Source organism: Anabrus simplex, chromosome 1 (genome assembly GCF_040414725.1).
Source record: "Anabrus simplex isolate iqAnaSimp1 chromosome 1, ASM4041472v1, whole genome shotgun sequence".
Lineage (NCBI taxonomy): Eukaryota > Metazoa > Arthropoda > Insecta > Orthoptera > Tettigoniidae > Anabrus > Anabrus simplex.
In genome coordinates this window covers 140,970,665-140,994,253 of record NC_090265.1, presented here as the reverse complement: position 1 = coordinate 140,994,253, position 23,589 = coordinate 140,970,665, and the positions used below count along the sequence as shown (strand labels likewise).

Genomic DNA, 23,589 nt, shown 5'->3' with positions numbered 1-23,589 from the left:
GATTCTTTTTTCATTGCCATGGGGAGTAAGGATCTCACCAGGTACTTAAATTTCTCAGTCCTCCGGATACTTCCAAACACCGTTTCAATCTTGCGGATAGAGTCTTATCAGCTGAATTTATAGTCATTGTGTTTTCAAATGAGATATTCAGGCCTGTCGTATTAGATGCGTTTTGTAGTACTTCTATTTGTTACACTGCTATTGGGAAGTCATCTGCAAGGATCACCATCATCAGCAAGGGCTAGGCAAAGAAATATAATATCAGTGTTGTCGCAGCTTTTTCATTTGAATGTATAATTTATTTACTTAACCGCGAAACTTGGGAATTAATTTTGAAACTGTGTAACGGCATTTTTCACCATATATATACTGTAGCAGCAGTAGACAGTCCTCAGTCAGTTAAAAATGGGAAGGAAAATTTACTCCTGTACTGACCCTTCGACAGTTTGGGAACCAACTCCAGTCCAGTCACCTCCTCAACTACAATCGACTTTAAGAGACAATAAAGTACCGGAATTTTGTCCTGTTACATATTTTATCGTTTTGAAATAATTTTTGTTTCTGCTTGCCATGCTCACTGCTCTCAGTACTTTATTCGGAAACAAGACGCAGAACAGCACTTACGTTTTGAAGAGGTAACGTGAATTACTTTTCCAGATCTCTTAACAGTTCAATATACAAACTTGAAATTAACATGTTTTTCGCCATTACAATTAATAGAGAATAATTTGGTTAAGTGTGAAATTTGTGCAACTTTTAGGAAAGTATTGCGTAAATATTCCAGTTCTACAAAATATTTTTTATACGTTACACCGGCATAGATAGGTCTTATGGCGACGATGGGATAGAAAAGGAATAGGTGTGGGAAGGAAACGACCGTGGCTCTAAGATAAAGCCCCAGCATTTTCAGTTCTGCCGACAGTGTGGTTCGAACCCATTATCTCCCGGAGCCACTCGCTCGGTCGAACTACGGTAGTTTTGTGATTTATTCTTGTAGATTACTTCAGTGTTGAACTTATTTAGAAAACGGTTGAATCTAACTAGGTTTCAAGTAATTTCAGGTGATCTCGGCGTGGGCTTGTTTATTCACCGCGTGGACGTTTGGAGTGAACTCATGCTCATCAAGAAGACTATGAAGCGAAGAAGGTTCGAATCCCACTCACGGTCTTTCTGAAAGATAATAGTGTATCTTACCCCTTTCAACTTCAGACGAATGTCGGATTGGTATCCAACATACACGCCAAGTCCATCCGTTTCAAACTAGTGGGAGTTTACAGGGGCATATCCCACCAAATTTGAGCAATTTTTGCCTTACGTCATCTAAAATAACAGGTAAACGGTTGACCTTATTAAAAAAATAAAGTGCACTTTGTGGCCTTGAAATTAAATCTTCTACAAGAAACGTCATATGCATTTTCTTCGTATCTTTAACGGTTTTTGAGGAAATTCAGCTTTCTTTGGTTTGTTGGCTGTGGCCGCCTTCACTAATGAATAGCCTACTCATTTTGCGTGTAAATAGAAATCACGTGAAATCACGTGAAACCGCGTTCGGTATCATTTGTATTTTAAAAAGTCGTTCAACTGAATAGGGAGCGCAGTCTTTGCTGAGCTGAGCTAGTGAGCAGACGTGCGTGGTAACGGTGCGGAAGTGCAGGGAAAGCAATATGGGCGTAACAGTGCAGCAGTATAGGAGTGTGATAGGGCGATGGCACAACCGGGTCAAGTGGATCAAGACGGACTGTAAATCAGGATTTAATAAAGAAATAGGACTGACAGAACTGTTGATGGCGGCAGCTATAGTGGCTACTCTATTAGTCATCGGAGGCGTCGAGATGAACCCAGGCCCATTGACATGGGAGGACATTGAGAAAATCAAGGAAGTTGTCCGCGATGCTTCTCAGGCTGACCAGACCAAAGAAATGTTCGAAGCACAGTTCCAACAAATCAACGATATGAAGGAAAGCATAACCAAAGAAGGATTGGGCAGAGGCAAATCATATGCCAGTATCTATAAAATTAATTATTCAAGAGAGGAGCGCAAGAGATCGTTTACGATAGCGTACAGGAGAGGAAAATAGCTAGGTATCGTTGGAGATAAGAATTAGGAAATGAATTCAGAGAGTACTTCAATGGAGAAAATTTTGAGATTTGGAAAATAGGTATTGTAAAATTGATAGAAGAGAATAGAGTGGAGGAAGCCCTAACCAGGATAGAAAATTTAATAGGAATGGCAGGAAAAGGTATGAGGCAAAATCTAAGTAAAACGCAGATAAGAGGTGGATGGTATAATACAGAATGTGTAAAGAAAAAGTCACAAGTTATGAAGGCACTTAGGAGATACAGGGTGGATGGTGGTCATGTAGCTAGAAACGAATTTTGTAAATAAAGGAAAGAATACAGAGAATTGTTAAGAAAGACGAAGTTGGAATGGCAACAAAAGATGGCTGCAGACATAAATAAAAAGTGTAAGGACAATGACAGTAGGAAAGTATGGGATAAAATAAATCAAATAACCAAGAAGAAGTCGGGCTCTGGGGGGACCAATATAAGTTATAGTACATGGGTCCAGTATTTCGAGAAATTATTAAATAAAGAAGACAAATGGAGAGCTCAGCATGAGGGGATTACTGTTTCGAGGGGTTTGAGTGTCACTCTGCCTGAATTAGATGAGGCTATTTCGACTCATGAAATAAGGAACCTGTTACAAGGAGCCAAAAAGGGAAATTCAGGAGCTATTTCAGGTATCACATATGAATTTTGGAAAGAGGTGGGAGAACGAAGCGGCATGTTGGAAATTTTGACAAAGATATTCAATAAGATATTCGAGAAAGGGATATTTCCAAAAGCTTGGAAAGAGGGGATTATATGCCCTATGTACAAAAATAAAGGGGATAGATTAAATCCAGGAAACTATAGGGGAATAACCTTATTAGATACATTGGGGAAAGTATATACGGGTATACTAGCAAATAGACTAAGGAACTGGGCAGAGAGATATTCAATCCTCTCGAAATTTCATAGTGGCTTCAGAAGAGGGAGAACAACACCAGATAATGTTTTTATTGTGAGAACTCTTATTGACAAATATGTAAAGAAAAAACGTGGAAAGCTCTATATTACATCAATAGATTTAGAAAAAGCATTCGATACTGTGAACAGGGGGGGCAGTCGTTACTAGATTGAGACAAGTAGGAGTGTCATGTAAAATGATAAGGGCTATAGAAAAGATATATGCTGAAGTAAAGTGTACTGTGAGAGTCAAAGAAGGAGTAGTAGTAGGAGATATTATTTCTAAAATGGGTTTGAAACAGGGATGTAAATTGTCACCGATTTTATTTTTATTGTTCATTAACGATATACTAGAATTTGAAGTTGAGGAAAGATTAGCACTGCCGTGTTTAGAAAATCAGGATATTCCTGGTCTTGTCTTTGCTGACGACATACTCCTGTTCACACTAACGCCAGTTGCAATGCAAAAAAGTATTGATGGTATCGAGAAGTACTGTAAAGAGTGGAATATGAAAATTAACGCACAGAAAACTAGAGTAATGGTGTGCAAAAACGGGACAAATTAGCAAAAAAGGAAAAATGGTATCTTGAAGGAGTAAATCTGGAAGTAGTTAATAAGTTAGAATATTTAGGAATTATCATATCAGGAAATGGAAATTGGTTGGAACACGTCAAGAGAGCAAAACTGATTGGTACAGCAGCCCTAGCTAGTATAAGAATATTAGATAACAGGATGCCTAATATTGATTTTAGGGTACAAAGAAATGTATACAACGCTGTGATTAAATCTAAAATGATATACGGTTCAGAAGTATGGGGCACAGAATAGGGAGCGCGCCGTTCTACGGAAAGCGTTTGAAGGCTGCAGTTGTGTTGTTGAGAGTGCTAAGTGTGCTTACTCTTATTTGAGAACTGTTGTTGTCTGTTTATTTATTAGCCATTTTCATTATTATCTTTTTTACAGTTGGCTTTACGTCGCACCGACACAGATAGGTCTTATGCGACGGTGGGATAGAAAAGGGCTAGGAGTGGGAAGGGAGCGACCGTGACCTTAATTAAAGTACAGTCCCAGCATTTGCCTGATGAGAAAATGGGGAACCACGAAATTCATTATTATCGTATTATATTTATATTCCGCGTTTCTGTCTTTTTAATATTGTGTAGGTTTAGGATCCATATTTAGCGGGTTTATAATTCGTCATCTTGCGTCATTGTCATATTTATATTCCGTGTTTCTTTTCAATATCAGTAATAGTGTTTAGCAGGTATGGATTTTACATTTCATTTTGTGTAGTCTTAGAATTCGCATCTCTCATTCATTTATTTGTATTGTTATATTCTTTACAATCTCCCTTTTTATTTATAATCAAATCTTTTCTAATATTTTATTGTGAGGCGCGGTGTGACGACCACGGGCCCCTTAGCTTAATCCGGCATGGATTCCACGTATGTACTTGTGTCAGGCTCCTCCTTTAATCCTTCCTTTGCGACCTCCCTTCACCAACTCCTGTTCCTTTCCGACCCCGACGGTGATAGAGGATTCGAGTATTAAAGTGGCTTTATTTTCCCGCCTTTCATGGCTCCTTCCTTTTCTTTGCCGATACTTTCATTTGTGGATGGTTTGTACCTTCTTTTCTTCCTCCTTCAAGTTGTTTAAGTACTCTAGTATCGAGTGGGCATGACGTATATATTTATGTACCCGATGAAAAGATCGTAAATATTGTCTACACAAGCGTATTGTTGACGCGCACATACTTGCGAGCACCCTTTATTTAACAGCTTTAATCCTTCCTCATAAATCCGTACGAAGAACGGGTACTTTAGGTAGTGTAACTAGCTATTGTACCCGTCGTTGAGGGTTTAGTTTTTGTACAATTACAGCAGTAGTGCCATCTGGTGGAGATGAATGGCACTAGCAAAGACAGAGTACACTTCAGTTTTAAAAAAGTCAATGCCATGTTATTGTTAATCAGTTTTGGGTGCTTTGGACATTTTGTTTTCTTTTGGTTCGGTGGTATTGGATCATACATTGTCTAGGGAGTCTCCCACCCTCCTTTTATTCCTTTTCCTCTCATTTTTCGAATAATCGTTCCTTCACCTGTTTCCTCTCATTTCGTCATTTCGATAGTGTTCGGAGAGGCCTGGTGCAGCAGGTCTGTCGAGTTTGACGTCCACAGGCGACCTGCGCGTCTGTGAAGATAATCCTACCTATAATGAATTATATTATTAAAGACGACACACCACACACACACATACAGAGAGAGAGAGAGAGAGAGAGAGAGAGAGAGAGAGAGAGAGAGAGAGAGAGAGACCCCGAGCCAGAGCAATTAAGCAATGGAGGTTAAAATGACCGAGAATCGAACCAGGAAGCCCTTTGATCAAAAGCCTGCATGCTAACCGGACGCTCTAAAATTATGTAAGGACAGTATAGATTGGACTCGGCTCGATTTAGGGCTATTCTGCTCTGACTTTTCTAAAGTATTGAAAGTAGTAGTTTATAAAACTGGTGATGTGAATTCTTGCTTCCATCTCTTTATATTGTTTTTATTTGAGGGAACCTAACAGTTGTGGTTGAGGCCTAGCCATAGTAATGAATTTTCCCTTTTAATTGTGGTTTGTATCCATGTCTGTTAACACACCTCCGTATCATCATCATTCAGTTCATCTGTAGGCGTGCGTAACTTTAAGTCAAGTCATTTTCCATTGTGTCATTGTATGGTTTATGTAATTACGTCGAAGAATGTCGTGTGGAGAAGCAAGGTTGTTTTGTGGTAAAGTTCTGAGGTTCTCACCTGGCAGTTGTGGTTATATTTCCGGTGTCTTGTATAAAACAGAGCTCCATAGTCTTGTCGAAACTGCTTTATAGCCTTCAGGCTGGAGACATGCACTTCATGGATTGCTGTAGATTAAGCGTGTGGGTAGTGGTTATGTTTTCGACTTATCTGTTCTTTCTTCGTTATGTTTCTAACATACAGTCCAGTCTGTTGAGTGTTTAGTTATCTTTTCATTGGCATTTATGCCTTTTTCACTTTGAGATACGTGACCCTCAAGCTCTCATTTACTGAAACGGAATGTTACACTTTTTGGACTGTTCGTTGGGTGACACTACTCTCATTATTTTTCTCAAGCATTTGAAGTACAACAAATTCTGAATAGTGTATTTTACGTTGAAAGCTTCTTTGCACTTTTTGGTAAGACTTTGAAGGTCATTATACTGGACTTCACTTGGTTTCTGCTGAAGGTACGAGATATATGTACTTCCACTGAGAAACATCTGGAATTTTGTCCTTTTAATGTTCAGTCGTAATCTCACAAAATATTATGTTCTATTGTCTTAAAGAGAGGTTTAGAGAAGAGATCATTGGGCTCAATCCTAGCATAATACAGACTTAGTAATTTCGTTTTGATCGTAAGGATGCTGATTATAATGGCTTTGGACACAATAATCAGCTTCGCGTTCTTTGATTGTATGATAAATCTGTTGTATTAAATGAATAATTTTACTTTTTATAGTTCAAAGCGGAAGATTCGAAATTCGTTTGGCAGAGTCGTATGTAGTGTGGACACTTTTTATCCCATTTCCACTGCTGTTCTGTGCAGCGGCTCGAAAATAATATACGTCTCTAGCGTTTTAGAGATTGTGGGAAACTAAGGTCCTGGACCAAGACGCTCTACTTTGGCTTTCATATTCTCTCGTGAGACTCGTACTACTTCAATATGGCAGGTATATACTATACCATATGATCAGTGTTACCTTTCCCGACTATCTTATGTTGTCGCGCCACGTTGGGCGACCAATTTTATATATGCCTTATTTTTGAGTTGCGACCTTTACCAGCATATCTGTCTTACGTTTTTGAAGTATTACCTGTGCATTCACATAGGTAAATATTACTCCGGCCTCTTAATTCTAAGTATTGGGTCGCAAGTCACACAAAGATTCCAAACTGGAATTGTATTTACGAGCATAAGTTCTAACATATGGCATATAATCATTTCTCAGGGTAAAACTCGCTTCGTTGTTCCTATATGCATTAATTAAATCGCGGATTCCGTTGAAGAGTCGCCATCCGTTGAAATATTTATAATATATCCTTATATTAAAAGAAGTTATCAGATCCTCACCTAATATTAAGCGTAAGCTAGCTCAATAATTCCATATGCTATCCTACTACTACCTACTTAAGGATTATAAATGCAAAATCAAATCTATATACAATTTATTAGCATGCTAATATATAATTACAATGAATCATATATATTCATTGGCAATAAGGAAAGGAAAATCGTAATATTTTAAGTATCATCCTCAAAGTGCTTGGATTCCGGAATAAACATATTTGAAAAACGTCCAAATCTTCAATACATTTGTTTACATAATTGATAATAACCAAATTATACCATATCTTCCATGATTAAATTCGTATGAGGGGACAAATAGGGATCAGAACTTTATTAAATCAAGGAGGAGTGGAATATCTTTCATTTAATGTTGTTTGGAATTTTCTTTGGGGCATAAGTTAAGTTTTATTTTGGTTTTCGGTCTATTTGACCAACAATTTAAATATATACGTTTGGCTTCTTGTTTGTGACTTTCCACGTTACGAGATAAGCATTCGCATTTTTTAATTATGGGATCAAAACACCCATACAGTTACCAAAAATTCCTATCATAACCCAAGTGAATAGATTAATTCAGTACATCACCATCTGTACAACATAAACCAAATAAATCTAGTACGGAGTGCCATAGATTTGACGGTACGTCATTCTAATCTGCGAAAATCGTGCCATACAGTGCAAGTCATGTGCTAAAATATTTACATACTCCCAAATATTTCTTCGCTGTGCCATAGTTTCGATAAAGCAGACCGTACTTCGTGTAAGCGCTAACATGCTGACCTTCAAATACGTAAATGTGCGAGATTTCATTATACTCCTAAAGATATATATATCGTAATACGTAACAAACACGTAACCTCACCATATCCTCTTCCGAAAGTTACAACGAAACAAAAACAGCATGGATCGAAACATGCATTCAACTCAACATGGCCTATATTCATTACTTGCAGTGCTAACCAAAATCTAAATATATTACGTAACACAGGAATCCGCATTCTAATTATCTATCCCATTCTTCAATAACGAACAGAAGCATGTTTCCTCATTCTACATATAACATGCCACATTAACATTTCATTTCCTCTGTAAATATATATATATTCATATTTAAAATATATCATCACTCAATTCCACTAACATAACCCCTGTGTTACGGACGCAGTATTCAATAACCTGACTATTCTTTATACACTGCAACTTCGTAATATCAAACACTTCTTTACCATATTATTATCATACTGGCCATGGTTGGTATACATATTGACCTGAATTTCTAGGTTACGTCTTATATCTCGCTTATATTTATACATCCACAACTGGTTAAACGCTTCACGGTCTATACGTATTAATTGGCACAAAACATGCATAAATACTCAGTCAGATCTAGTTACCAATAACCTTAACATTACCATATGTCTGTTTGGACACCCCCTAGGGGGTGCCTATTGCGGTGCCAGTACCGGTGCGCTGTGTAGCGCTCCTCACCTGGCCTGTAGTAGAAAATAATGTTTAAGAATAATAGGTATATGAGAGTTGATAATAATAATAATAATAATAATAATAATAATAATAATAATAATAATAATAATAATAATAAAAGAAAGATGGTGAAGTTTTATACTGTAATTTGGTAACGGTTTTGTAGTAATATGGCGGAACGCAACATAATTCACAGAGTGCCATGGCTGAGTGGAAGTATATCTAAATTAGTGTGGTCCAGCGGCAGGGGCCGAGTCCGGATGGTGACCCATCCAAGCTCTTACCACGCCCGATGTTTCTTAACTGTATCGGGCCCTGACGCTGGGTTGTGAGCTAGAATAGGGTGCCTATTCTTGTGTACCAGGTGTTTATGGCACTAGTAATTTAGATTGAGGGCATCTGCTCGCCTCAGCGGTCTTTGGTTCGTGGCAAAGGTTACAGAGGAAAAACGGTCCTTATCTTGTTGGGTGTGTATAGCTGTTTAGGCGTGTAGTGTTATGTGTTGGTGTATTTTAGTCTGGGTTTTGTAGTATGTCTTTTATTAAGAATATGTATTTGGGTAAGCGATGTATTTTGTCGTGACGGTCTGGTTCGTATTGGCCTAGTGATCTGATTAACGGGTTGTTATGTTGTTGTGTTTTGTTGTAAAAGTTCGTTGTTTGGGCGAGGGCGAAGTCTAGTATGTAGGGTATTTTTGTAGTGGAGTGTAGATCTGCAATGCTTGTGTTGTAGTTTTTAACTGCTAGTTTTAGAGCCCAGTTTTGTATGTACTGATATTTGTGTATGTTTGTTCTGGAGAGAAAGCCTATTGCTGGTAGAGCGTATGTAATGATAGGTCTGATGAATGAGGTGTAGATTAGTAGTACGTTTTTTCTGGATAGTGAGCTCTTGCTGTGTATGAGTGGGTAGAGTGTTAGTATTTGCTGTTTGGCTCTCTTCAGTGTTTGGTTTACGTGTTCTTGTAGGTTCAGTCTTGTGTCTAGTGTGACTCCTAGGTATTTGTGTTTGGGGACCCATTCTATGTTTTGATTTAGTAGTGTTAATTGTTGTTGGGGGCGGCGAGTTCTGCGTGTAAAGTGTACTGCCTTTGTTTTCTGTATGTTGACTTGTATTTTCCATTTGGTGAGCCAGGGTTCGAGTTGTTGTAGGTGTTGTTGTAGGTGTTCTGTGGCTAGGTCTGGGTTTCTGCTTTTGGCAAGAATTGCTGTGTCGTCGGCATAGATGGCTGTGAGGGTGCGTGCGTTACGTGGGATGTCGTTAATGTACTGTAAAAACAGGGTCGGGCCGATAATACTGCCTTGTGGCACGCCTGCCTGTATGTTTTTGAGCTGGGAGTTCGTTCCATCTAGGTGTACGAAGAATTTTCTGTTTGTGAGGTATTGGTTTATGATTTTAATGTATGTAGGGTGTAGTTGCAGTTTTATTAGTTTGTATATGAGGTATGGGTGGTGTACTTTGTCAAAGGCTTGTGTATAGTCTAGGAAAACTGCAGCTGTGCCTTGGTGGTGTTGGAAACCTTGTGTTATATGTTCCGTGACTCTTAGTAGCTGTTGTGTGGTTGAGTGCTGGGGTTTGAACCCGAATTGTTCATTTATTAAGTTATTATAAATTGTGTATTTTATTCTGTTGTGAATTAGCTTTTCGAAGACTTTAGAGATGATGCTTAGTAGGCTTATGGGGCGGTAGTTAGCTGGGTTTTTGTGATCTTTACCTGGTTTGGGGAAACAGATTATTTTAGCTATTTTCCACTGATGTGGAAAATATTCAAGATTTAGCATTGCGTTAAATATGTTTGTTAGGATGTTTAGCATGTTATTATTGAGGTTTTTTAGCAGTAATGATGGTATTCCATCTTCCCCTGGAGCTTTATTATTAGGTAACTTTTTAATAATGTTTTTAATTTCAATAGGTTTAAATTGGGGGACGGGTGAATGGTTCTGTGTGTTTAGGTAGTTTATTATTTTGGTTTTTACTTGTTGATCGTGGGCATTGTTTATTAGCTGAGTATTAGGAGTAAAGTTAGTCTTTAGTGTATTAGCTAGTAGTTCTGCTTTTTCTTTATGCGAAGTTATTTGTGTTCCGGCTGAGTTTACTAGGGGAGGAACAGGCAATCGCTGCGATCCGAAGACTACGTCATCTGCGGCTTCATCTTGGGTCTTGGCTTGAGCTAATCAGTCTTGAGCAAAACATTTCCTCTGTTTAAGCTGAGTCCATGTCACCAATCATCATGCAATCATAAAAGAACAAATACATGGTAGAGTATATAGTATGCTGGTGAAAAATAGGCAATTCAATTCCCAATACTTGTTGTTGGAAACTCGTGTTAGACGAAAATATTCTTTTCTTTAAATTTATAATGTTCTCTAATTTGGCCTATTCCTTGTTCTTTCTTTTGCTTAAACAGCTATTGCCTCCCTCCTGGAAACAATAAATTTTGCCGTTATGGTACTACTTTCGGCAACGTGTAATTCAGCTGAAGCTTTCTTTCCCCGATTCTGACTTCAGATCTCACAGTGACGAATATTTCTTTCAAATATACTCCTTTTCCGTATTGTATTCTTGCAGATAGAGTCTTCTATTCCGTTAATATATCAATATTTCCGTATGTGACGTTGAGTTGATCTTTTAATAATCTTACTATAAGCCGTGCAGCTTCCCTTGAACTTGTAGCTTTTTTTTAGTCACAAAGTAGTCAAGAATCGTTCTCTTTCAAATTTTTCCGTCCGTCATTATTTAACTCTTGAAATTCTTTTCCCTTGCGGCCGGGCGATATCGATTTATTCGATCACTACTCTGTGTACTTGCACCTGAAGTTATTGTCCGCCATCTTTGTCCACTGTATTCATTACATTGACGGCCGCTAATGTAACGTAATGGTACAATACCAGTCTCTATTGATAGTATCTCTAATTCAACTTCGTCACTGATATCGCCGGGCTGCCATGTAACCACAAGGAAAGGCTTTCCACTTGACGGCTTCAGCTCATCAACGTGCAGCGGGCACACACTCATTATTCTTTGGTTTCGTAGTTAACGAGACTCTTATTATAGTTATTACAGCAATGTTCATTTACCTACCGGATACTTATTTACACGGATTTGTGCAAGACGGTTGACAATTTTACTTACTTGAAATAATTGGTAGCCTACCTTTGGTCCCGCTCTATTATGTGGATGAACGTTAATCCTGTTCTGCTATTGACTGCCTTGCACTTGCATTCTTTTCTCAATTTGGTGTTATATATAAAATTTTTCTTTGTTTTAAGTCATTCCTTTATGCCATTCAGCGAAGACAAAGTGAATCTTACTTTAATATAGACTAATAGCGTGTATCATTGTTTCGAATGGTAGTGACAATAGTTGACAATAGTCCAGAGTTTTGGATATCCTTTGTTAAATTGAAATATTCGAGAAAAATACATGTCTTCAGCTTTGCGTTACTAAGTGAAATAGTTAATATTTAATGTTTTAAAACATTATACCTTCAACTGCTATAGATTTTAAGAGACGCTAGACTGTCGGAATTTTGTTCCACATAATTATTTTACGTACTAGAAGCCAAGAACTTGGTGTTGTCGCATTTAAATGCTCTTAAATGCGACCGCCCTTAGCCGGGATCGAACAAATTATTTTAATAACAAGATACCAACAACTAATCAAATGCACCACTGAGGTCAGCGAATAAAATTGAGCAGAAATCGTGTTAATTGCAAACATCTTAGCATGTGTCTGAAAGGTAATCTGCATAACCTAAAAACAATATCTTTTTTTTTCTAGTTGCTTTACGTCGCACCGACACAGATAGGTCTTAGGCGACGATGGGACAGGAAAGGGCTAGGAGTGGGAAGGAAGCGGCCGTGGCCTTAATTAAGGTACAGCCCCTGCATTTGCCTGGTGTGAAAATGGGAAACCACGGAAAACCATTTTCAGGGCTGCCGGCAGTGGGGTTCGAACCTTCTATCTCCCGAATTCTGGATACTGGCCGCACTTAAGCGACTGCAGCTATCGAGCTCGGTATATCAATTTCTGTGGTTCCGTATTCAAGATCTGCTGGTCTTTTAAAAAATGACTTTTGATTTAAGACGGGATTGACACAGAGGTAGTATTTAAGATGTACCGCCATAAAATCGAAAAGTTTACAGAGTTAGCGAGCGAAAAGTACAAGTCTGTCTTTGAAAATTCTTCACAGCTATCCGAATATTAAGCACTTGCCTGTATGGATGACAACCTCTCCATTATCAATACGTCATCTTCAGTAATCACCACCTCCACCTCTCTATTATCAGTTTGGTGTTACAGTAACACGCAGTTTCCCCATTCGCGACAGATGCCGCCTACCCGCGTCAGAGGGGCCTTACAAAGGCTACATCAAACTAGCAGTAGCCACTCGAAATTAAAATCATTGGTTTTATGTGCAAACAGGCCAAAGATCTCAATTGTAAATGATATTCATCAAAAGACGAAGGAGCTGCATTTCCCTTATGCCAGTCCAATCATTGATCGATCATGTGGCAACGCTATCCTGCAAAGCTGAATGGCTCAAACTTTATATTTGCAATACTTATAATTTATAAAATGTATTTGTGACAGTGCTCGATAGAAATTTTCGGGAACAAATTGTTTGGACGAATATCTGTTTAGTATTTCTGTGGGTACTTGATGAAAATTGTTTGATAAAATCCTGCACCTTTATCTGTAAGATTCGATCGTTCAATCACATTCAGTTTTATGAAGGACTGGCTGTAGTACCGGGCCTTGCCCGATTGGTTTTTGAATGTTTACTTTTAAGATTAGTATTAATAGTTTGTTATGTGCGAAGTGAATTTTTATAGAATTCCTTTTTGGGATTAAAATTCAGGAAACTCAATCGTCAAAAATTACCAGTGTTTCGCCCAGAGTGCGGCATGGGCTCATCAGTTGGATACCGCACCTTTTCCAAGACCCTGGCCGGCTAGCACGCCGGTAGCGACACCACTGCAAGCCGTACATGTGATAAGCACAATGCAGTGCCGACGTACTAGGGGAGAATTGCATCTCCACTTGCTATATTGCCCTACCGGGCTAGCATGACCAAAATATGGCTTCCGATTGAGATAGCTATTATGAAGCTTTAGAGTTATCTAGATTTGTTTGATTTCAAGTTTTCGATTATTTAATCATCAAGTAAAACTTTATCCTTGTGGAAGCTCGAATGGACTGGGAAGTATTTGACCCTTTCAAAAATGAATAAGGGGTAACTACATGTATGTATTAGTCGTGCTATAGATATGATCTACACGATTTCAACTGTCTTTGAGACTGTCACCAATCAGCCTTGTGACTTCAAGAAACAGCGGATACAACACTAATTTCGGTCATTTTAGACTATTTGCTATCAAACCCTATTCTGCCTCCCGTCTCAATGGAGGCTGAACGTGGACCTACACGGTATTCAGAGTGTCACAATTCATCTCACCGACACATAAACATTGGATTAGACTTTAATATCGGTTATTTTCTATTATTTTCAAATGCCATCTCCTCCCATTCCCCATCCCAAGCGGGGGTTGGTATGTTTTATCTCCATAGTATTATTCTTCCAGATGGTAAGTCATATGTGAACCAAGATTCTTTGAGAGCTATTCTGTAACATACCCACATACACCCATATGTAAGACTTAACCATCCAGAGTATCAAAGTTCAACCCAGCGACCTCGTAAACGATTTTATTCAACATTAATATCAGTCATTTTCGTTTATTTTCATATTTCACCACCTCTACTAGGAGTGCTAGGGGTGTTTTACACAACAGTATTTTTTTAGATAGTAAGAAATATGTGTACCAATTTTGTATGAGGGCCATGTTGTAAGAAACACTTATACATCCGTAATTTCGGTTGTTTTGGTCAATTTCCTTTCCATCCCTTCTCATCTCCATGCCGATGGGGGCTGAAGATGGACTTCAGCGACGTCCGGAGTGTCACTATTCTTCTTAGCGACCACGAAAACTATGGATTCTACACTATTTTTGATTATTTTTACATCTCAACCCCTCCCCTAGGGGTGCTAGGGTTATCATACCTCCTCGCAGTTTGTCTCCTGGAAGTAAGTCATAAGTATGCCATGTTTGGTTGAAATCTCTCCCGTAGTGCAGAGAAGTATGGATTCAACACTAATATAGGTCGTTTTTAGTTTTAATTATATTTCTCCCCTTCTTTAGGGCTTCTAAGGGTGCCTTGCCCCCACAGTTCTTTTTTTTTTCAGATAGTCGGTAAATTTTTTACCAAGTTTAGTTGACATATATGCTGGAACAACATATAATCATCCATAATGTATGGTCATTTGGACATTTTTATTTCTTCATCCCTTCTCTCGCCCCTGCCGATTGGAGCTTAACTTGGACTTATACGACATCCGGAGTGTCACTATTCATCTCAATGCCTCCGAGAACTATGGATTCGACACTATTTTCGATTATTTTTATATCTCCTACCCCCTCGCCCCCACCCCAAAGGGGGCTGAAATTGGACTTTAAAAATCCATAGTGTCACTATTCATCTCAGCGACCCCGAAAACTATGGATTCAAAACTATCTACAGTTATTTGTATATCTCACTCCCCTTCGCCCCCGCTCTAAACAGGGCTGAAATCGGACTATAACTAATCCGAAGTGTCGCTATTCATCTCAGCGACCCAGAGAACTGTGGATTCGACACTATTTTTGATTAGATTTATCTCACTCCCACCCTCGCCCCCACTTCAAAGGGGGCTGAACTTGGATTTTAAAAAAATTCGGAATTATGTACACTATTCATCTCAGCGGCCGCAAAAGCTATGGATTCAACACTATTTTCGATTATCTTCATATCTCCCCCTTCGACCCCCACCCGTAAGTGATAAAAAGTCCGGAGTGACACTATTCATCTCAGCGACCCCGAGAACAATGGATTCGACACTATTTTCGATTATTTTTATATCTCACTCCCTCTCGTCCCCAGTCCAAAGGAGGCTGAAATAGGACTTTAATAAATCCGCAGTGTCACTATTCATCTCTGCGACCCCAAAACTATGGATTCGACACTATTTTCGATTATTTTTATATCTCACTCGCCCTCGCCCCAAACGGGGCTAAAATTGGACTTTAAAAATCCAGAATGTCACTGTTCATCTCAGCGACCTCAAAATCAATGGATTAAACACTATCTTCGATTATTTTTCTCTCTCTCCCTCGACCCCTACCCCTAAGGGATACAAAATCCGGAGTGTCACTATTCATCACGGCGACCCCGAGAGCTATGGATTCGACGCTACTTTCGATTATTTTATATCTCACTTCCCCTCCCCTACACCAAAGGGGGCTGAACTTGGATTTTCAAATTACCGGAGTGTCATTATTCATCGCAGCGACCCCGAATATGGATTCGATGCTATTATCGATTATCTTATAAATCAGCCCCTCGCCGCCCACCCCCCCCCCCCTCCTACTCGCATTTAAGGGTGGTTGTGGCGTCTTTGCCCCAAGAAGTTTGTCTTCTGATACTAAGTCACAAGTGTACCAAATTTGGTTGAAATCGCTCCAGTGGTTTAGGAGATGTATGAATATCCACATACAATGCCATTGATGTACATAGATCTATAGATAGATTACATAGACTCGCCTTTGCTCGTTGGGAACCCCTAGTTGCTCTTTGTTAGTAGTGGGTGATAACTCGTGTCATTCCACTCTTGATATTCTATATGTTTCACAGTTTCTTAAATATTTTACACATCTAATAGAGAGCTACATTCTTCAAAGTTGGTCCTATTAATTGAAAGTTCGTCTCGATCACGGCATGTTGGCAGGCCCCGATTTACAAATGGGCGGACTGGGCATTTGCCCAGGGCGCCAGTTTTTGAGGGGCGGCGGCCGGCGGATCGAGTAATTATGGACTGCGTGAATTACGTCTTAAATTCATTTCCCTCAAATTACTTTTACATTCCACAAATTATTCCAATTATTTTATTAGACTATATAAAACACTTTAACCTATTCTAACTTTTAAACCTGAATTTAATCTATATATTTAAGTTTTATGAAGAAAACGTGTCTTATTTCTAAAATTATTTACTTACATAGAAACTATCAAACTGAACCAACGGTTTTTGAAATAAAAATAAAAACAGTCTCATTCGTATTTGGCTGTTATCTTTGTTTGACTTGATAAGTTTAATTATGAGAACTGTATTTGCATAATGTGCTGTTTTAAAACTCATAATCTTGAAAACTGTAATATTTAATTTGTAAACAATTATTTTTTTAGAGGAACAGGAAAACGAGCAGAGGGGCGGGCGGCTAAATATTGTTTGCCCAGGGCGCTAACTACTTGAAATCGGGGCCTGCATGTTGGATTGCTATCTTCAAATAACAGCCACGCTCATTCATGAAGCTCCTAGCAAGGGATGGTACTTTATAAACCATGGTGACGTGTTCCCATCCTCCTATATACAGCATTTCTCAACGGACTATCAGGATATAGCCTAAGCTGCTGTCGCCTAGCAACAATTTGTCCATCAAGTCGATTCAATCTTGGTGCGGCTTTGCAATTTAATAAAATTATATAAAATTTCTCATAATAATAAAACCACCTATCCGATCTCGTCCAAACCACTTCATAATCCCTCTCAGATGTAGTAAGAACAAACTGTGAAAATTTCAGCGAAATCGGTCCAGTAGTTTTAGAGTCTATTAATTACAAATATACCAACATCCAATTTTATCTATATAGATAGATTAAGCGGAAATGGTCAAAATACAAGTAAGAAAATTGAACTAGAGACTCTCTCAATGTAGTTGAGATAAACCCAAACAAATCAAATCCATGGCGCATAAATGCCATTAAGCCCCTTGATCTGCAAAGGCAACTGCTGCTCTGGCAAATGACTTGCAGGTATTGGGTATCATGTGGTCAGCGTAAAGAGATTCTTGGCTGTATTGCTTGGCTTTCGAGATCGGGTCCTCTGCAGCTCGTATTAGACAGCTGCTCATTAGGTTCGTTAGGCTGAATAAATTCCATTCCAGCCCTCAGCTCAGAATTAAAATCTTTGCACTGGCCTGGAAACAAACGTGGGCCTTCGTGCAAGACGCAGGCACATCACCTCTGTACCGTGAGGCTGGCTGTAGTTGAGGTAGATGAAGAGGAAACTTTTTATAAGGTCCACAATAATCTTTTGCAGCGGGCGGAATAGCTCAGTTGGTAGAAGTGCTGCCCTTCCGAGTCTAAGTTGGCGGTTTCGATCCCGGCTCAGCCCGGTGGTATTTGAAGGAACTCAGCTATGCCAGCCTCGTGCCGGCAGATTTACCTACGGGACAAAATTCGGACTCTGTGGTGTCTTTGAAAACCGTAACAGCAGTTAGAGGGACGTAGAACCATTATTATTATTATTATTATTATTATTATTATTATTATTATTATTATTATAAATCATTTGGATAGTTGATGGTAAAGTCTGTAATGATGTGCCCCCATGCGTGTCAATCCAAATTTGTGAATTTTGTGGAGCAAATCCAAGTAGAATGAATAGCATAAGTGGTATAGATATGTAGAACGTAGATGAAATTATTTTATCCTTTGGACTGGTATGTCATATATTCTTGGATACGATTTTATGTTAAGTGTATAGATCTACTCCACAAATATAGATTGGGCATTCAGTCGTGGCAGGTTTAAGGAGTAGAACATGAAAATAAAGTAGCGGAACAAAATAGCAAGTGTGAGACCACTTCAATGTATTTTTTTGAAATATCGAGTAATGATATACAGCTCCATAGGTTTTCAGGAATCCAGATAAAGCTGCTGAACTGTAATTAATATAGTCCTGGTCAAACGCTTCGATGTCATTTTAGAGTATCTTGATTCTTGATTGTGGTTTTGCAATATATTCAGCAAAATTGTGGCGAGTACACAAAGCAAACTAAGCATTATATTTAAGATATTATTGATGCTCTATGCGAGTAAGCGTGCATAAAGTGCTTTCTCATGGAAGCGACATTGTAGCATTCCACCAAATGTACAAGAATACCAAAGAGGCTTGAAATAAACACTGCAGACAATATCGTGAATTGTTTAAGAGAAAAACTTATCGAATTGATTCCTATTACTGTTGCAGTTAGTATAATCAGATCTATTCCTTGCTACTTTGCGGAGTCTTTTTACAACGGAACATAGTCAGCTAACACCAGAAGGGTTCGATTTGCTTTTAAAAAAATAGATTTTAGTGTTGTTTAATAAGGACCCGTCAGCATTGTTCTGATGTATTGCAGCGTATAGGCTTATTGTACTACCCCGTTTGGAATTAGCACCATTCCATAATTCCCGTGTTCTTAAGAGTGTACATTCTCAGTAATGAGTCTGTGATTATTTTGTTTGGTTCGATTATTGTATTCCTAAATATGTTGTACTCTTGCGGACTATAGCATCTCGTGTGCAGATTATATGATGGGTTGTTTCCAACTCCCTCATTCATAATAGAACCTGCCTTATCTCAGCAGGTAATTCATTACAAATTTATTAGGTTATACTCATATGCACAATTCGTAAAAAGCACATGAAACATACTTGTTGTTAACTTGATGTTCTAAAACGAGCTTTACTTTTATTTAAATGCTTTCAGAATGGAATATCTAACTTTATACTGTACTATAATATATTAATGTTGAGTCAAGTTAATCGATGACTGTTCTGCGTTATACGTTCATGCACAAGTTTGTGAACGAAGTTGGTTGAATAAAAGGAAAGTTAGGTGTAGGATACTGATTTTATTGAGTAATAACTTGGAACACTCACAAAAAGTGCTGTAATTCCGCTACCTGCAAAAATTAAGTACTCATGGCTATGCAGTAGGATATGTATGTAATGTCAGTCATACTGTCAGAAATAATAGCATTGGCATTCTCGGGAGAGAAGCCTTTTTGTGTATTGTGTTACTCCCATTTATTTCGTATATTTCTTCCGACTTATTGCTTTATTGTAACGAGAACACAGCCTAGTAATGTGTTGCACATCTTAATCCAATACAGCACGAGATTGTTTCGGATCATTTCGTGCATACAGGACTATTTTTACTCTTGATATTTCTTTTGAAGTTAATTGAGCATGACAGATTGAAATCCGATGGATTACATACATGAAGCGTAGCCTTATGACTCCACTTGGTTCTGGAAGGTATAAAATTAGGTTCGAGTGCAGCTGAGCGAGTTACAGGAATTATATGACCTAAGTTGGAGCGAGCTGTGTGTCAGCACTTAGTCATTGGCACCGTAGAATACTGTTCCCTTTGATTTAATTAGACTGTATTGCACTATTGCTGAATGAGTTATTGTTCTCCCGAATGGCTCGCAAGTTGCGAGGCGAGTGAGGCTATCACGGAGCCCCATTTTAGTTGGGGAATTGCTTCCTCAGAGTTTGCTATACTCCTATTGCTGTCGACCCATTCCAATCTCCCTAGGTCATCTCTTGTTCTTTTCCGTCCCTGCCAGTATTAGGTTCTCGAAGTCTAGGAATCTCTTTATTGTTTCGTACTTCATGGAATTCCCTTTCGTTACCCAATACCCTCATTCTTCGTAGGTTCGAATATGTTTCATCTCTTCTTCCTTCGATTAACGCTAGTAGATCAGACTGTTTAGTTTATTTATTTCACTTTGAATGAAATTGATGCTAGCTTTTCCTGAAAACTTACTCTGCGTTTGATCTTTGTTAACCAACGGGTTTCACCGACTGTGTGTGTCTGGTTATGGACATAATGTATTCAAATAGATTAACTTTCCAAATATTTGTTTCGGAACCTCTTTTCCCCGAGATTATGTTCGTATCGTTTATTATGTTGTCCCGGTCTAGAAAGCCAAGATTAACGGCTGAGTGGATTCGTCGTGCTGACCACACGACACCTCGTAATTTGCAAGCCTCCGGGATGAGCAGCGGTCGCTTGGTAGGCCAAGGCCATTCAGGGCTGTAGTGCCATGGGGTTAGTTTTAGGTTATTAAGTTGTCATTCATCTGATTTTTAGCAGCTTTCGAGTATTATCTGCCCAACTCTTCCCACATTTGGTGATGTACTGTCAGGGTAACACCTTAGCTTACGACGATCACCGTGAGGATGCGAATGCGAAATTTCTCAGATTGTCATCTTTAGTCTCTTAACGTTCATATGCATCATCATCATCATCATCATCATCATCATCATCATCATCATCATCATCATTTTCTTCTTCTTCTTCTTCTTATTCTTCTACCGTCCCCTCACAGAAGGTCGCGTCCATTACAGAGTAAGCTTCCCTACTTTGTGTTTTCCGTATTATAATTGCCGCATCGTGGATGTCGAACCGCTGTTGGAGCTTCCGCGTCCAGGATAATCTTCTCCGCCCGCGTCCGCGTTTCCCTACTACGGTATTTTGCTCTTTATGATCGGTTATATCAGATTGCATTTGTCATTTCGGAATATGTGACCGAAATCCTTCGACACCGTAAAAGCAGCACCGGCAACACATAGCACGTCATGACGCGAGAATTCATCAGTTGCGCTCAAGGTATCCGTGATCGGAACGAATCAGTTGCACTCGGCTGTCAGATGACCCCAAATAGTGTGTACATTAGTTGCGCTTGTGGCCAGTTTCCGCGCGGCAGCATTCTCTTTCCCATTTTATAGAGGCTTAGAGCTCTCCGTCCTGTGAATGGGTATGGTTAAAAGTGCTGTTTAATGTTATCGTACCAGTACATTGGTACTTGATAGAGAATGCAAAATAATTGTAGTAGTAACTTGCTACTCGTCAGAGAATTAAAATAATATCTAACTTCTTTGTACATATTTAATCTTTATGCTTATAATAATAACTGATGTAGTGTACTAATATCTCCTTGTCTACGTTGAGAAGCTCTTCAGCGTACTGTTTGCGTTTTTAAAATTATTTTGGATTGACCCTATTATAATTTTGTGTATCACTGAATTTAATATGTGTACTGGTTTGTATTACAATGCCTGCCTGATGGCCATGATCGTTAAGGCGTCAAGTCTATATGGGCTGACACGATGGTTAGCCGGTTCGAGTTCTGTAGGTCGAAAAAAATCACCATCAGAATGTTGGCCGGGAGGGTAGGAGAGGTGGTGGTGTACCACTTCCAATCACTAGACTGTGTGTCAATAGCCTAGACTTCATTCCAGACCTCTCCGCAGTGTTCATATGGAGTGAGGGTATATAGCGCTGTTGTTTGTGATTCGTCCATTGAATTGAGGCGTTAAGCTTTGAGCAGACCCGTTGCTGCTATTCGACAGAGGTAGGCTGTGTGCCGGCACAGAGTTTCATCCTCTCCCTTCCTACTATCATATAGCATGCAATTCGTTTCTTCTCGTTAACTCTGATGAGGTTGGCGTCAGGAAGAGCATCTAGTCGTAAAAGTGGTTACGAATATTTATCTCCCTTCATACCCGACCCCGTAAAGAGACGGGGCAAGGGTTGCACACACACTGGGTTTGCATTACAATGATAGCGTCAGCAAATTGGTAAATATGTGGATGTGCACTGTTAAATTGCAGCGAGAAAGCGGTATGAAACGCCTCATATGCATCTGTAGTTCTTTCAGAAGTTATTCTGTTCGAAGCCCAAATCTCTAGACGAGGCAGATTTTATGAATTTTGTAACCAGATAATCGACGAAGTCTGGCAGTTTTGGATTGTCTGGTTGGATGCGCATCAGTTCAGCAAAAACATCTCCAACTTCAGCAGGATGGAAAAATGTTTAAACCAAACGTCTATTGTAACCACTTTACAGTGTCAGTAAGCCTATGCTCATCATATTCAGTTGAAAAAGCCTACGACTGAATTTTCCTCCACAACTCCTGAGATAAATGAAACCTACAGCCTGTGATAGATGACGAAGGCCACGCGTTATTCATGGCTTTATGTGTGGCTATTTCGAAATCTGCAACAACAAATGGAGATTGAAATTTGCATTTGATATTGTTGCAAATTCAGACCACTTCGAGAAACATGTTTTCGTACTTACCTGTTGATTTGTTCGTGAGAAAACTAATGGAACATACTGATTGTTTCTATAAACATGTAGGTGTATAGTGAAAAATCGATGTAGAAATTTACAACTAAAAATTTTCATCAGCTCCTGCATTTGAAACTTCAGTTCATATAAGTTTTAACAGCCTTTTGAATAAATCATTAAGGGCGTTTCGTTTCACACTTGTTAATCCATTCGAGCGCAACCCCATGACGCGCCAATGAGTTTGGAATCGTAGGTCACGATTGCACGCAAGATGATTTAATTTTAGCAACCCACTTCTTGGAGTCCCAATTCTGGTTTTGATTTCTATATCCAGATCCCATTTTTTTGTTAGCCATTATCGTAGGTTTAGTATAATGTACATCCGTAATATAATACCTGTAATGGCGTACCTATTTATGTTTTTAATTGCTCGCCATTTCTCTTGTGTTCTTTTCATATAGTTTTCATAATCCGATGTATTTGTGTATCTGGAGTGGTAAACGATCGAAACAAAAATGAGTGTACTTCAACTGCCGAAAGTGCTTTGCTGTACAGTTAGACTTTCCTAATTGGTCTTATACAAATGATACTTATTTTTCATTATGACGAGATCAAAGTAGCATTAGAATCAGACTATTGTTTACATATTTTTTCCTCCGACCACCAGTTATTTTCACGGCTACAGTTTTGCTAAACACTTGTCAAGTAGGGTGGTGGTTGTGGCGATTGCTGTTTTAAGTCTATTTGGAAAGTCTGTCATTGAAAATGAATTCGGGAAGTTGGAATTTACGTAACGCATTTTGAAATCGACCATTCGCTCTGTTATTAAACCGGAGCCACTTTAAACTACTAGTTTGCCGACCTATGTTCCTTTCGGTTTACAACATTGTGGTTAAAGTAAAGAGCGCTGTTATTAATGTATTATTTAATTATTATTATTATTATTATTATTATTATTATTATTATTATTA

The 23,589-nt window shown here is 38.8% G+C and overlaps 1 protein-coding gene across 5 annotated transcripts in view; it reads left to right on the top strand.

The window, feature by feature from the left end:
* The window catches only part of tgo (Aryl hydrocarbon receptor nuclear translocator homolog tgo), a 778,633-nt gene that overhangs the window by 627,751 nt on the left and 127,293 nt on the right, over nucleotides 1-23,589 (top strand). The window lies entirely within an intron of this gene.